General features: G+C 39.8%; 1 protein-coding gene across 1 annotated transcript in view; it reads left to right on the plus strand.

Annotated features, from left to right (window-relative positions):
- The window catches only part of LOC128384135 (H-2 class II histocompatibility antigen, A-U alpha chain-like), an 82,788-nt gene that overhangs the window by 60,795 nt on the left and 6,718 nt on the right, over positions 1-15,275 (plus strand). The gene's annotated exons all lie outside the window — the stretch shown is intronic.

Consider the following 15,275-nt stretch of genomic DNA (forward strand, 5'->3'; position numbering starts at 1 on the left):
GACTGGTTCAACCTGATTCAGTAAATCACTTCATTCTCCCTCAGATCTGACCAGCTCTAACCAGCTCTGACCAGCTCTAACCAGCTCTAACCAGCTCTGACCAGCTCTAACCAGCTCTGACCAGCTCTAACCAGCTCTAACCAGCTCTAACCAGCTCTGACCAGCTCTGACCAGCTCTAACCAGCTCTGACCAGCTCTGACCAGCTCTAACCAGCTCTGACCAGCACTAACCAGCTCTAACCAGCTCTGACCAGCTCTAACCAGCTCTAACCAGCTCTGACCAGCTCTGACCGGCTCTAACCAGCTCTGATCAGCTCTAACCAGCTCTAACCAGCTCTAACCGGCTCTAACCAGCTCTGACCAGCTCTGACCAGCTCTAACCAGCTCTGACCAGCTCTAACCAGCTCTGACCAGCTCTAACCAGCTCTGACCAGCTCTGACCAGCTCTAACGTTTCTATCAGGGTTCCATTCAAAGCTGGAGGCTGACCGGTAGAGGTTTACTAACCTGCAGTTAAACTGCAGAGAAATGACACTCAGGTTGGTTTGAGCTTTTACACTGAACAAGAACCTGTCCTCTCCTCCACCTGTCCTCTGTGTCTCTGCAGATCATTTGACTCTTTAAACTCTGATACACTGAGAGACAGACAGGCAGAGAGAGAGAGACAGACATAGAGAGAGACAGGCAGAGAGAGAGACAGACAGGCAGAGAGAGAGACAGACAGGCAGAGAGAGAGACAGACATAGAGACAGACAGACATAGAGACAGACAGGCAGAGAGAGAGACAGACAGAGAGAGAGACAGACAGAGACAGACAGGCAGAGAGAGAGACAGACATAGAGACAGACAGGCAGAGAGAGAGAAACAGACAGAGAGACAGACAGGCAGAGAGAGAGACAGACAGACAGAGAGAGAGACAGAGAGGCAGAGAGAGACACAGACAGGCAGAGAGAGAGACAGAGACAGGCAGAGAGAGAGACAGACAGGCAGAGAGAGAGACAGACAGGCAGAGAGAGACAGGCAGAGAGAGAGACAGACATAGAGAGAGAGAGACAGGCAGAGAGAGAGACAGGCAGAGAGAGAGAGAGACAGACAGAGAGACAGACAGAGAGAGGTAGGCAGAGAGAGAGACAGGCAGAGAGACAGACAGACAGAGAAAGGCAGACAGGCAGAGAGAGAGACATAGAGAGAAAGAGACAGGCAGAGAGAGACAGACAGAGAGAGAGACACAGAGAGAGAGACAGACAGGCAGAGAGAGAGACAGACAGCGAGAGACAGGCAGAGAGAGAGAGAGACAGACAGACAGAGACAGACAGGCAGAGAGAGAGACAGACAGAGAGAGACAGGCAGAGAGAGAGAGACAGACAGAGAGAGAGACAGACAGAGAGAGAGACAGACAGAGAGAGAGAGAGACAGGCAGGGCGAGAGACAGACAGAGAGAGAGAGAGAGAGAGAGACAGACACAGAGAGAGAGAGACAGGCAGAGAGAGAGACAGACAGAGAAAGAGAGAGACAGACAGGCAGAGAGAGAGAGAGACAGAGACATTTCTGGCAGATGTATTCTAGTATGTGAATAAATAAAGTACATACTTAATAAAAGAGTAAGTCAGACCTGGTCTCAGTGGATGTTGGGCTCCATCAGGGCTGTCCCTGGTCTCTGATCCTGTTTGTGGTCTTCATGGACAGAGTCTCAAGGTGCAGCTGGGGGGAGGAGAGAGTCCAGTTTGGGGACCTCAGAATCACCTCTCTGCTTTCTGTGGTTGATGTTGTTCTGTTGGACTCTACAGGTGAAGTGGTCGGATGAGAGTCAGCACCTCTAAATCTGAGGCCATAGTGCATGGGGGCAGGCAGACAGACAGGTGAGCAGACAGACAGGTATTTACCCCAGTCAGTAACCAGAGGCGCACTCAGGCTGGCGTCCCCCCCCAACTCTGAGGGGGCAGCAGAGCACCATGGCCTCAGAGGTGCTGACTCTCATCCTGACCGCTTCACCTGTAGAGTCCAACAGAACAACATCAACCACAAATTTAATTTAATTTTTTATTTAATTTATATGTATATATATATATATATATATATATATATTATACTGTATTATACAGATACTCAACAACTGCAACCCCCCCCCCTCCGCCCCCCCCCAACCCTGAGGGGGCAGTCCACCTTGTTCCAGCAGAGCACCATGGCCTCAGATTTGGAGGTGCTGACTCTCATCCTGACCACTTCACCTGTAGAGTCCAGCAGAACATCAACCACAAAAAGCAGAGAGGAGATTCTGAGGTCCCCAAATTATTTCGGTTTGTGTTGGTCAGGCCCTGTAGATGAAGGCCACTAGACGCTCAATGGTGATGGGGGCGGCTGGTAACAGCAAGTATGGTCTAAATTTGGCATAGTGACATCATTTAGTATATGTATTTGGTATACTGACAATAATGAAAACAGGGATGATTTTATTTTAGATTAAAACTTTTTTTTTTATGACAAAAAAACAACTTCTTTTGAGTCTTTCAGTTATACTGACATGCAAATCATTTTCATCTTCCAAAATCATTTAAGTTAAAGAGAGAAATACTTAGGAGAGCCCCGAGCAGCGCATGGTCCAGATCTGATGAGCAGGGCTACAGGATGAGCAGGCTGGGAGCTTCCTGGAGCTGACATTGTTGTTTGCCCTTAAAAAGAATAAATACAGACCCATTAATTATTAGTCTTCCGCCATTGTCACTGGATAACTGGGAAGACTTTGACATGATGGCTAAAGTAATGTGCAATGTAAAATATTCATATATAATTGGATTGTTTGGAGCAAATATATGCTGATTTTTGTTTTTAGAAAGACTCAACCCAACCCTCACATGTTCCTCTACTGACCTGTGTGCTCAATGCTCTTCAGTGGATGATGCCAGCACACCTGAAAGAGGTCAGAGAAGTTTTGGGTCACCAGGCCATGATTTTTATTTTGGCTGAAGCAAAAACAAACTATATATATATAAAACATCATCTAACAAACAACATGCAAGCACAAAACTATATTGTATTATACAGCTACTCAACAACTGCACAGTTGTGTAATATATAGTAATTTATCCTATGTTTATATTTTATTATACATAGAGGATATGAAGTTTTTCAAACTTTAACTTTTTGAGTTAGTTTTTCTTTAGACAAATATTTTTCTCTTCTAGTTTTGATTTCCTGTGTATTTTCTTTTCCTGTGCAATGCCTGCTGCTCTAAGTCTAGATTTTCCAAATTTGGGATCAATAAAGTAAATCTGTTTATCTGTGTATCAATCTCTTTATGTAACAAAACACAACGGAGTAACAGCTAGAAGAGTTGGCTGTTTGGGTTGCCAGTGACGAGATATTCAGTAATTTTGCTTTAATTATTAATTGCTTAAAATGTGTCCTATGATGCAGTGCTTATGTGCCCTGGCCCCATTTAACCTCTGCTATTGTACTTCGGTAAGTGACTCTGTCAACCTCAGTCCTATGTTCCCCCAGTTTAATAATAACAAAGAATTGCACCTGTCTTTGAAGCATTTTATAGATTAAAAACAGGTTAAGGGTCAGCACAGTATGAGCATTAGAGAATGACCATACCATAGACTGTATGGGCCATACCTGTGCTGTGGGAATGTAGGCCTGAGCAAACATAAGGATGACCTGTCTGTCTGATGGTGCTTTAGCGTAATTTAAAGAGTGACAACTTGATTAATTTCTTCAATGATAAAATTCTAACTATTAGAGACAAAATGAATCACCTCCTACCCTCAACAGGGACTGATTTATCCCTCACACACAGGAAACTTAGAAAGTTCTGTTTTATATGTATTTAGACTGTTTTTCTCCAAATTACCTTAGAGAATTAACTTCAGTTGTCATGGATAGCAGAGCAGCTGAACCCAGATGCTGAGCAAAGCTGATGAATCATGTCTTTATTTCAGGCTCGGGTACAGTAAAGTAAAACTGAACAGACAGAGCTGAACAAAAACAGGTTGAACCAGAACAGGAGGAGGATCCAACAGAGACAACACAGACTTGAATACACAAAGGCTGATTACAAACAGGACACAGGTGAAGCACATGAAGAAATCAACTAAGGTGGGAAAACAAAGAAAAAGGAAATAGAGACAACAGACACAAGCAGAAAACCTTTCAAAATAAAAGAGGATCTAAAACCGAGACGTCAGGCAGGATGTGACTGTAATGGCCCTGCCTCCTGTGAGCTGCTTGTCTGTGTCTGTGTCTGTGTTTTGTTTTGCAGATGTCCAGCAGGAGGCGCTCTTAACACTTAACAAGCTCAGGGATGAGAGAAAGAGGACAGAGGGAAACTCCACTCTCTACTCTCCACAACTTTTATTTTTTGGTTTATTTGCTTGTGTTTCTACATGACAACACATCACATCAACGTTGACAGTGACATGTACGTGTGGTTTTAAGTTAATTAAAATAAATAATGATTTTCTTGCTTTAACTTCTTGTGTCACTTCCCATTATTTGTCCTGGTTTGAGTCGACAGTGACGTCAATGATTACTTCACCCAAACATCGTCCTGTCTCTTAGACCTGGTCCCAACGAGGCCGCTTAAGGAAGTCTTTCCCTCAGTTAACACTTCTTTATTAGATATGATCAATCTGTCTTTAGTAACAGGATATGTACCACAGTCCTTTAAGGTAGCTGTAATTAAACATCTTCTTTATCTAACCTCTTCTTTCTCTCTAAGATCCTTGAGAAAGCAGTTGCCAATCAGCTGTGTGACTTTCTACACAGTAATAGTTTATTTGACAATTTTCAGTCTTTAGTTATTTTATTCACCTTATATATGTTTCATTTATTATTTTATTCACCTTATATATGTTTCATTTATTATTTTATTCACCTTATATATGTTTCATTTATTATTTTATTCACCTTATATATGTTTCATTTATTATTTTATTCACCTTATATATGCTTCATTTATTATTTTATTCACCTCATATATGTTTCATTTATTATTTTATTCACCTTATATATGCTTCATTTATTATTTTATTCACCTCATATATGTTTCCTTTATTATATTATTCACCTTATATATGCTTCATTTATTATTTTATTCACCTTATATATGTTTCCTTTATTATATTATTCACCTTATATATGCTTCCTTTATTATATTATTCACCTTATATATGCTTCCTTTATTATATTATTCACCTTATATATGCTTCCTTTATTATATTATTCACCTTATATATGCTTCCTTTATTATATTATTCACCTTATATAGGCTTCATTTATTATTTTATTCACCTTATATATGCTTCATTTATTATTTTATTCACCTTATATATGCTTCCTTTAGTTATTATTCACCTTATATATGTTTCCTTTAGTTATATTATTCACCTGATACCAGTCTGAACAGTCTGACTCAGAATAAATAAACAGATGTTACCATGGTGATCCAGCAGGGGGCATCTAAGCTCCTTCAGTCTGCTTCAGTCTATTTGCTCTCTGACAGCTTCATTAAACAATAATCAAACATTTATTAATGACTAATGGGGCATTTATGGATGTGAATGAGTGTATGGACTAATTATGATGATGATGATGATGATGATGATGATGATGATAATTATTATTATTATTATCATCATTATTATGAGTCAGAATATGAACAGTATCTAAGGGTTAAACCAACTGTCTAACATTCAGAAGGCTCCTGTTGACCCTGCACTCATATATGTCACTATATTTAATGTTTCTGATATTCAAAAGATACACAAGTTATGTCATGAAGGTTTAAAAAGAGGAAACTGCTGCATTTGTTCCTTCTGGCTTCATTAGATTATAATCACAGCTGTTTATGAAACTGTGTCCTGTTGGTTTCAGCTGATCTTCTCTCTGATTGGACGACTCACCTGAAGGTCTCACCTGTCCTGCAGGTTTCTACCTGAGTTTCTGTGTGTAATGATTCCTCCTGTTCATACTGACCATTAGACCCCTTCATAATGCACTTACAATGGAATTGATGGAGGGCTAAATCCACAGTCCTCCTTCTGTGGAAACATGGATTTAAAAGTTGATGTGAAGCTAATATGAAGCTTCAGAGTCTGAATGAGTCAAATCTTCATCTTCTATGTTTCAGCGTTACAGTGTTTTTACTAGCAAAGTCTTTTTGTTACTATACTTCCACCACAGAGAAACATATATATACTAAATACACTATACTACAGAGAAACAGGAAACACTAAGAGGGAATCTGATGCTAAAAAGACTGTAGTGATCCAGCAGGGGGCGTCTGAGCTCATTCAGTCTGCTTCAGTCTGCTGCTGTTCAACTACAAACATCTTCTCCTGGTGACTGATGACTCATCAGCAGCTCTGCTTCTGATTGGTTGATGAGTCCAACCAGAGCAGGTCTAAATAAACTGCTGTTACCATGGTGATCCAGTAGGGGGCGTCTGAGCTCATTCAGTCTGCTTCAGTCTGCTGCTGTTCAACTACAAACATCTTCTCCTGGTGACTGATGACTCATCAGCAGCTCTGCTTCTGATTGGCTGCTGGCTGAACAGGAAGTGAAAGTAAAGAGTGGGGACTTTCCTCAGACGCCTGAAATGTTTGTGGCGTCATTAAAAAAACATCAGCGACGCTGCGTTCAGGTGTCTGATGGTAAACTGACAACAAAGTGCTGAACAGAGACGCTGATCTGATCACATGACTGCTGACTCTACAACAACACATGACTGAGCTCAGAGTGTCTGCAGTCTGACTTTAACATTTACCTGCACAGCTGAACTGAGAGGTTCTTCATCAGCTGATAAAGTTAAAGTCTGCTTTGTTTCAATAAGTCTGAATAATTAAAGTCAGAGTTTCATTCATCACTATGGCTTCAATGATTTTGTCCTCACAGCACGAACATTTAAATAAAAGGCTTCTCTCCAAAACAAAGTGACCATGAATAAAATGGGGATTAAATGAAAGAGGAGTTTGTGTAAATAAATAAACACGAGCTCATAGAACTCACGATGAAGAGTTTTTATGTTTGTAAAGATTTTGCAGCTCTGAACGTTTGTCATGTTTGTTTTTGGGGGAAACATCCAGCTGGACTTCCTCCAGATTGATCTTGGACAGAAACATCAGCTCAGTGTGATGTAATAAATATAATCTGCATCAAACATCTGAGACCTTCTGTCTGATAAACACATCGGTGCATCGTCAGTGTAGCAGCAGAGATGAAGATCTGAGTATAGGGTATATATAGAGTATTATAGGGTATATATAGGGTATGTATAGGGTATATATAGGGTATATAGGGTATATATAGGGTATATAGGGTATTATAGGGTATATATAGGGTATTATAGGGTATATATAGGGTATTATAGGGTATATATAGGGTATTATAGGGTATATATTGAGTATATATAGGGTATATATAGGGTATTATAGGGTATATATAGGGTATGTATAGGGTATATATAGGGTATATAGGGTATATATAGGGTATTATAGGCTATATATAGGGTATGTATAGGGTATATATAGGGTATATAGGGTATATATAGGGTATTATAGGGTATATAGGGTATATATAGGGTATTATAGGGTATATATTGAGTATATATAGGGTATATATAGGGTATATATAGGGTATTATAGGGTATATAGGGTATATATAGGGTATTATAGGGTATATATTGAGTATATATAGGGTATATATAGGGTATTATAGGGTATATATAGGGTATTATAGGGTATTATAGGGTATATAGGGTATATATATGGTATATAGGGTATTATAGGGTATATATAGGGTATATAGGGTATAATAGGGTATATATAGGGTATATAGGGTATATATAGGGTATTATAGGGTATATATATATAGGGTATATCTGCTGTGAGACTTCACTGAAGTAAAGTCATCAATCACTAACGTCAAGGTGACTGACTTCACTTCACTGGATGGAAGGAAACGTTAACCTTCCATCGTAGTGGAGACGTAATAACTGCAGACCTCATGTTACTATAAGGGTATATATAGGGTATTATAGGGTATATATAGGGTATTATAGGGTATATATAGGGTATATAGGGTATTATAGGGTATATATAGGGTATTATAGGGTATATATAGGGTATTATAGGGTATATATAGGGTATTATAGGGTATATATTGAGTATATATAGGGTATATATAGGGTATTATAGGGTATATATAGGGTATGTATAGGGTATATATAGGGTATATAGGGTATATATAGGGTATTATAGGCTATATATAGGGTATGTATAGGGTATATATAGGGTATATAGGGTATATATAGGGTATTATAGGGTATATAGGGTATATATAGGGTATTATAGGGTATATATTGAGTATATATAGGGTATATATAGGGTATATATAGGGTATTATAGGGTATATAGGGTATATATAGGGTATTATAGGGTATATATTGAGTATATATAGGGTATATATAGGGTATTATAGGGTATATATAGGGTATTATAGGGTATTATAGGGTATATAGGGTATATATATGGTATATAGGGTATTATAGGGTATATATAGGGTATATAGGGTATAATAGGGTATATATAGGGTATATAGGGTATATATAGGGTATTATAGGGTATATATATATAGGGTATATCTGCTGTGAGACTTCACTGAAGTAAAGTCATCAATCACTAACGTCAAGGTGACTGACTTCACTTCACTGGATGGAAGGAAACGTTAACCTTCTTGTTGTGGAGACGTAATAACTGCAGACCTCATGTTACTATAAGGGTATATATAGGGTATTATAGGGTATATATAGGGTATTATAGGGTATATATAGGGTATATATATAACTGCAGACCTCATGTTACTATAAGACTCGATGGAAATAATCATTCCTGAGACAGTCGCTCACGTTAATGTTTGTTACTGTGGCTCTTTGTCTCTCAACTCCAACCAGTCAGTTGATGTTCTCCCAGCTAGAAACAGGCGGACTGCACATCAGGAGCACCGGGACACTTCCTGGAGGCCTGATGGTCGTTCTGGTCTGACTTGAACATTCAACATCATCAGCAACAATATAGCAGCAAGAATGAGTTGACAGCTTGGCTTGTTGTGGTGCACTTTCATAGAATTACTTCTGTATAACAAAATGTTTAGTGCAAACCTGTTTACTCAGAGTATCATCTACACATGAATCTACAGAATTAGTTTCTTTAGTTATAAAAACCTTTGTTACTGTTATTCTGTAAGCAGCCTGAAGGTAAAGTGTTGTAAACATGGCCGTGTTGCTCCTGTGTTTGATGCTTTAGTAGCTCTGTAGTTCCCTGGAAGATATAAACTGCTGCTGCTTCAGTCTGCTGCTGTTCAACTACAAACATATTCTCCTGGTGACTGATGACTCATCAGTAGCTCTGCTTCTGATTGGCTGCTGAGTCCAACCTGAGCAGGTGTTAATAAACTGATGTTACCATGGTGATCCAGTAGGGGGCGTTTGAGCTCATTCAGTCTGCTTCAGTCTGCTGCTGTTCAACTACAAACATCTTCTCCTGGTGACTGATGACTCATCAGCAGCTCTGCTTCTGATTGGGTGCTGCCTGAACAGGAAGTGAAAGTAAAGAGTGGGGACTTTCCACAGACGCCTGAAATGTTTGTGGCTTCATTAAAAAAACAGCAGCGACGCTGCGTTCAGGTGTCTGATGGTAAACTGACAACAAAGTGCTGAACAGAGACACTGATCTGATCACATGACTGCTGACTCTACAACAACACATGACTGAGCTCAGAGTGTCTGCAGCCTGACTTTAACATTTACCTGCACAGCTGAACTCAGAGGTTCTTCATCAGCTGATAAAGTTAAAGTCTGCTTTGTTTCAATTCAAAGTGTCTCATCTAAACGTATATATATATATATATATATATATATATATATATATATGTGTATATATGTATATATAGAGCCAGTCTCTCATCTAAACTTATCACAGCTACGTTGGTCCTCAGCACTAAACGTTCTAGTTTCACTATAATGGATCAAAGGTTGTGACATGGCCTCTTTTCTTCTGCTCTGTTCTTTCCTAAAGGACTGCGTCAACGTCACATCACTTGAGAAAACTAATGAAATGGCTGCTACTCCTTTTATTCTCTGTGTAAAATAAAACTAACTTTAACTATAAGTAAAGGTGCCATTTCAGAATTATATAATTTGATATTATCCAATTCATCCGAAAACTCTGATTACAAAAGAAATGCATGGAGGGAAGACCTGGAATTGGATATTTCACTAGAGGATTGGGAATCAATCTGTACTTAGGCCCACACCCAAACAATTAACTCCAGATTAAGACTGCTACAATACAAATGGTTAATGAGGACATATATTACACCTGTTAACTAACTAAGAGTGAACAAACACTGATAAATATTTGTCTTCTGCATGCTAAGAGACCAATTGCAATGTTTTGGGAAAAAAACTTGTAGTCCAAGTATTACTTTTTGGGCCAGGCAAATGCTCTTCACATTGCCTCTTGAAAAAATAACATACATACAAAAAGGGAAGCAAGGTTTGTTTGAAAAAATATGGGCATCTTTTGCTGTGTTTGTGGGAAGTTTGGATCTAGCGGAGGATGTGGAGAGTGAATAGAACTGATGTATGTGATAGCATAATCAGTGATGAAATTGAGAAAGGATATATATGGAGCACCCGTAAACAAACAGGGACAGTCTGATTGGTCAATACTAGCCGGCCTTCTATTGGTTGACAGCTTTGATCCATAAAAAATCCGAGAGCAGAGCAGAGATCCGCGAGCACAAGTTACTTGAGTGCGAGAGGAAGAACTCGAGTGTGAGCGCAGGAAATCTGTGCGAGCAGCGTTGTAACCGAGTGCGAGGACACAGTGCGAGCATGCGCAGAGCAAATTTGAGTGCGAGAGTTTTGAGAGAAAATATCACAAAATCTGAGCATGAAATCAATAAATACTCTCAAATCCATTTAATATGCTCTTGAATTAAGATATCTGTAATTGTATTTGTCTGAGAAGATGTTCTTTTGTAATGTTGGTCAGTTTATATGTTGATATGGTGTGATTGCATGTATGTGATGTAAGCTGACCTATCCTGAACAATTTTCAATAAATATAATGTTGGAAAATAAACTTTAACTATAACCACTTTATCACTCAATATTTAATTCAGTAGACCTGAAGACTCGTCGCCCAAATGTTGGGAACTATCTTCCATGTGAGGTTTTCTTTGAATGATATATTTAACATTTCTCAACACAAACACATTAAAGAGTCTCTGATATATCAAAAACATGATTGGTTAATGTTAAGGCCTTTCTATTAAAGCAGCGTGTTGGTTCGACTCCATCAGACTTCACTCCTTTTCAAATTACAGCCGTCTGTCGTCGTCCTCTTCCTCTTATCCTGGTCGGGTCTCGGGGGCGGCAGCCTAAGCAGGAAGCCCAGACTTCCCTCTCCCCGGCCACTTCGTCCAGCTCTTCCCGGGGGACCCCGAGGCGTTCCCGGGCCAGCCGAGAGACATAGTTTCTCTAGCGTGTCCTGGGTCTTCCCCGTCTGTCTGACTCCAAACCCAACTATCTCTGTGTGAAGTTTCTCATTTAATTTTATATCAGTGATGTGGAGAGCTCAGAGAACTCAGAGAACAAACAACAATAAACCAGTTCCACTCAGAAGCAGAGCAGCTGGAGATCAGAGTTTCTAATTGGTCCGTGGAAACGATGGTGTTGAGTTTGAGTCTGTTGTAAAGTTTTCCAGGATGATGCAGCAGAGGAAATGAAAGCAGTTTGACCAGATTCACTGTTAGTCTGGAGAACGTTGAGCATTAAGTAATCAGTTGAACATGTTGAATATTTACTATGAGACCAGTTTAATAAAGTGCTGATGTATGATGCTGTTGCCTTTCAAGACTTTATAGATGAAGGAGAACCAGTGCATGTTTGGTCTGGTGGATAAAGGACCCGTCCAACCTTTTCATATAAAGTGCAACGATGGAGCAGCTGTCACCAGTAATGAATCTGAGTCCAGTGGTTTTAGAGAGGAGACAGAGGAATGTCTATAGATGATGTCTCTATAAGCTTATTGTTAGGGCTCTTTGAGCTCTTAGCTTATGCTGCTATAGGCTTAGACTGCCGGGGGACTCCCATGATGCACTGGGCTCCTCTCTCCTCCTCCCTCTCTCTCTCTATCCATCCATCTATATCCATTAACATTCATGTTCTATTAATGCATTCAATAAGCTAAACTTCTTCCCCGGAGTTGTCTGTGCTTTCTGGTCTCACAGGTAATCTGGGCCTGGAGACGTCCGGATGACGGATTCCAGTCCCGGACCTTCAATGTGCTTCTCTCTCTTGAGATAACTCTGTTGTGATTTGGCGCTATACAAATAAAGATTAATGATCTAACACTGATATAAAGAGGATGGAGCTGTTTCCTGCAGGGAAAGGGAATGTTTTGTTCCAGTATAGGTATCCTAAATTTATTTTTCTTCAGGCCTTCTTCCAAGTCTGTAGTGCTGCCTTAGACAGTCAGCAGTGTCTTCCTCCTCTTCCTCCTCCTCCCCCTCCTCCTCCTCCTCCTCCTCCTCCTCCTCTCCCTCCTCCTAAGTCTGTAGTGCTGCCTTAGACAGTCAGCAGTGTCTCTGAAGGTGAAACATTTTGGTCCTTAGTTAAACAAATAAACAAAAATACTAATTATCATGTATTGGGTCTTCAAAGTGCTCTCTGAAGCCTTTGTCATAGAGCTAAACCACATACATCATTAGAAAGGTCTCAGCCTGGAGAGTAACATATATCAGTATGAAGACTCTACATGACTCCTGCTTTAAAATACTGACCTTTGAACCTTGACTCTGGTGCATATTAGAAAGCTTGAGACCAACTGTTATGAAGAACTTTTTCTTTACAGCAAAGTGAAAATGAAGACGCTTCAGGTTTCATTCAGTGATGCATTAATAATTCTGCTTCTCTTCCAGGATGGACGAGTGTCAGTCACATGTTTGTTTCTAACAGTGTTTCCTTCCTTTCATGCTGTGTGGAGGAAGTTAGTGCACAGATTCATGGTTCAGTGAAATGAATCCTAAACTGAAGTCATGATGGCGTTAGCTCAGCCGACACACACTGACACTAAACACTCCTGTTGAGTTTGGAAGCAGTGGAGCGTTTCTGTATCTGTTTTAACTCTTTTACATTTATACTGTCTGTCCTTTTACTGTCTCAGGTTTTATTTGATTTGGTTTTTGTTGATGTGGAGCTGCAGATGCTTCATGTTTTACAAAGTGGGACCGTACTGAGCATGTGCGTAAATGAGTGTCAGGTGAACAGGTGATCAGGTGATCAGGTGAGTCAGCTCATGAAGGTTTAAAAAGAGGAAACTGCTGCACTTGTTCCTTCTGGCTTCATTAGATTATAATCACAGCTGTTTATGAAACTGTGTCCTGTTGGTTTCAGCTGATCTTCTCTCTGATTGGACGACTCACCTGAAGGTCTCACCTGTCCTGCAGGTTTCTACCTGAGTGGAATCAGACCGGATTCATTCAGTCACATGTTGAACGTTTTCTATCACAGCTGTTCATCTTTTCTTCTGATTCTCTGCACTTCCAACCACGACCACCGGGGGCAGCGAGCGTCTGCTGTGAGGACAGACTGCTTCCTTTTTAAAGGACAGATTCACTCTTTATACTGAGTCTGAAACCAACAGTTTTAAACCAGATGAACATGAAGTGTGTTTATGTGTAATGATTCCTCCTGTTCATACTGAGCATTAGATCCTTCATCATGTTTACAGGAAGTGATGGAGGACTAAACCCACAGTCCTCCTTCTGTGGAAACATGGATTTAAAAGTTGATGTGAAGCTAATATGAAGCTTCAGAGTCTGAATGAGTCAAATCTTCATCGTCTATGTTTCAGCGTTACAGTGTTTTTAGTAGCAAAGTCTTTTTGTTACTATACTTCCACCACAGAGAAACAGGAAACACTAAGAGGGAATCTGATGCTAAACACACTGTAAATGTGTCAGATATCACTGATATGACTAACTCACACTGATGAAGCTCAATAGAAGCTGATCAGAGACTTTAAATGACTGAATACATCCTCCATCACTGAAGACTGTATATAGTCAGTATGAACAGGAGGAATGACAACAGAGAGACTCATATGAACACTGGGAGCACTGGGAACACTGGGAGCACTGGGAACACTGGGAACACTGGGAACTGAACGTTAATGATCAGTGAGCGTTGATGATGATGAAGATGAAGACTCTGCAGAGGTCAGAGGTCACCTCATTGAAGCTGTGATGAACCAGCAGGACGCTGCTCCAGGTGACTGATGACTCATCAGCAGATCTGCTTCTGATTGGCTGCTGACTGAGCAGGAAGTGAAGGTAACGAGTCGGGACTTTCCACAGGCGCTGCTGCTGCGTTCAGGAGCTGCAGGAAATCTGAGCGTCTTCACATGAACTGAGTTCCAGCTGATGGTCAGAGTCAGAGGAGGAGAATGGAAACTCCCACTGTCACACAGACGCCTGAAGGCATCATGTGGTCAGACTGGTTTGATGGTGAAAACAAAGAGTCCCAGTTCACCAAACTGGACTCAGACTGAAGAGACGACAGAGAAGAAGAAACATGATGTTTGATTGTTTCTGTTTCATGTTCAAACCAAACTGTCACCAACACATGAACCAGTTATTCTACCACCATGACACAGGAAATGAAACCCATAAAAATACAATTACTGTTTTTATAAGTCATTATTTATTTTATCTACATTTTAATCTACGACTAAAATATTTCCTTCAGCAGCTTTAATGATGTAAAACTTTATAAAGAGACATTTACTGTAGTACAGTTAGAGGTACTAGTACTTTACTGTAGTACAGTTAGAGGTACTAGTACTTTACTGTAGTACAGTAGGTTGAGAACCACTGGACTAAACTAGCTAACTGTATATAAAGTAGTATAAACTAGCTAACTGTATATAAAGTAGTATAAACTAGCTAACTGTATATAAAGTAACATCTATTGTTTATTTTCTGCACATGTTGAGTTTTATGTTTCATTTCGTCATAGAAATAAACAAATAAAGATAATTTATTAACAGTAATAAAATCCAAACAAATACAAGAAATATATTTAAATATTTGATTTTAAACATTTGAAATAATTAAAAATCATTAACCTTCCTCCAGGCTGCTCTGAAATGAAGCAGAAACATGTGGAAGCTGTTTGTCTGAAGAACTCTGACAGTAAACATCTGGACTTTT

The sequence above is a fragment of the Scomber japonicus genome, chromosome 22, assembly GCF_027409825.1.
Source record: "Scomber japonicus isolate fScoJap1 chromosome 22, fScoJap1.pri, whole genome shotgun sequence".
NCBI classification, from domain to species: Eukaryota; Metazoa; Chordata; class Actinopteri; order Scombriformes; family Scombridae; genus Scomber; species Scomber japonicus.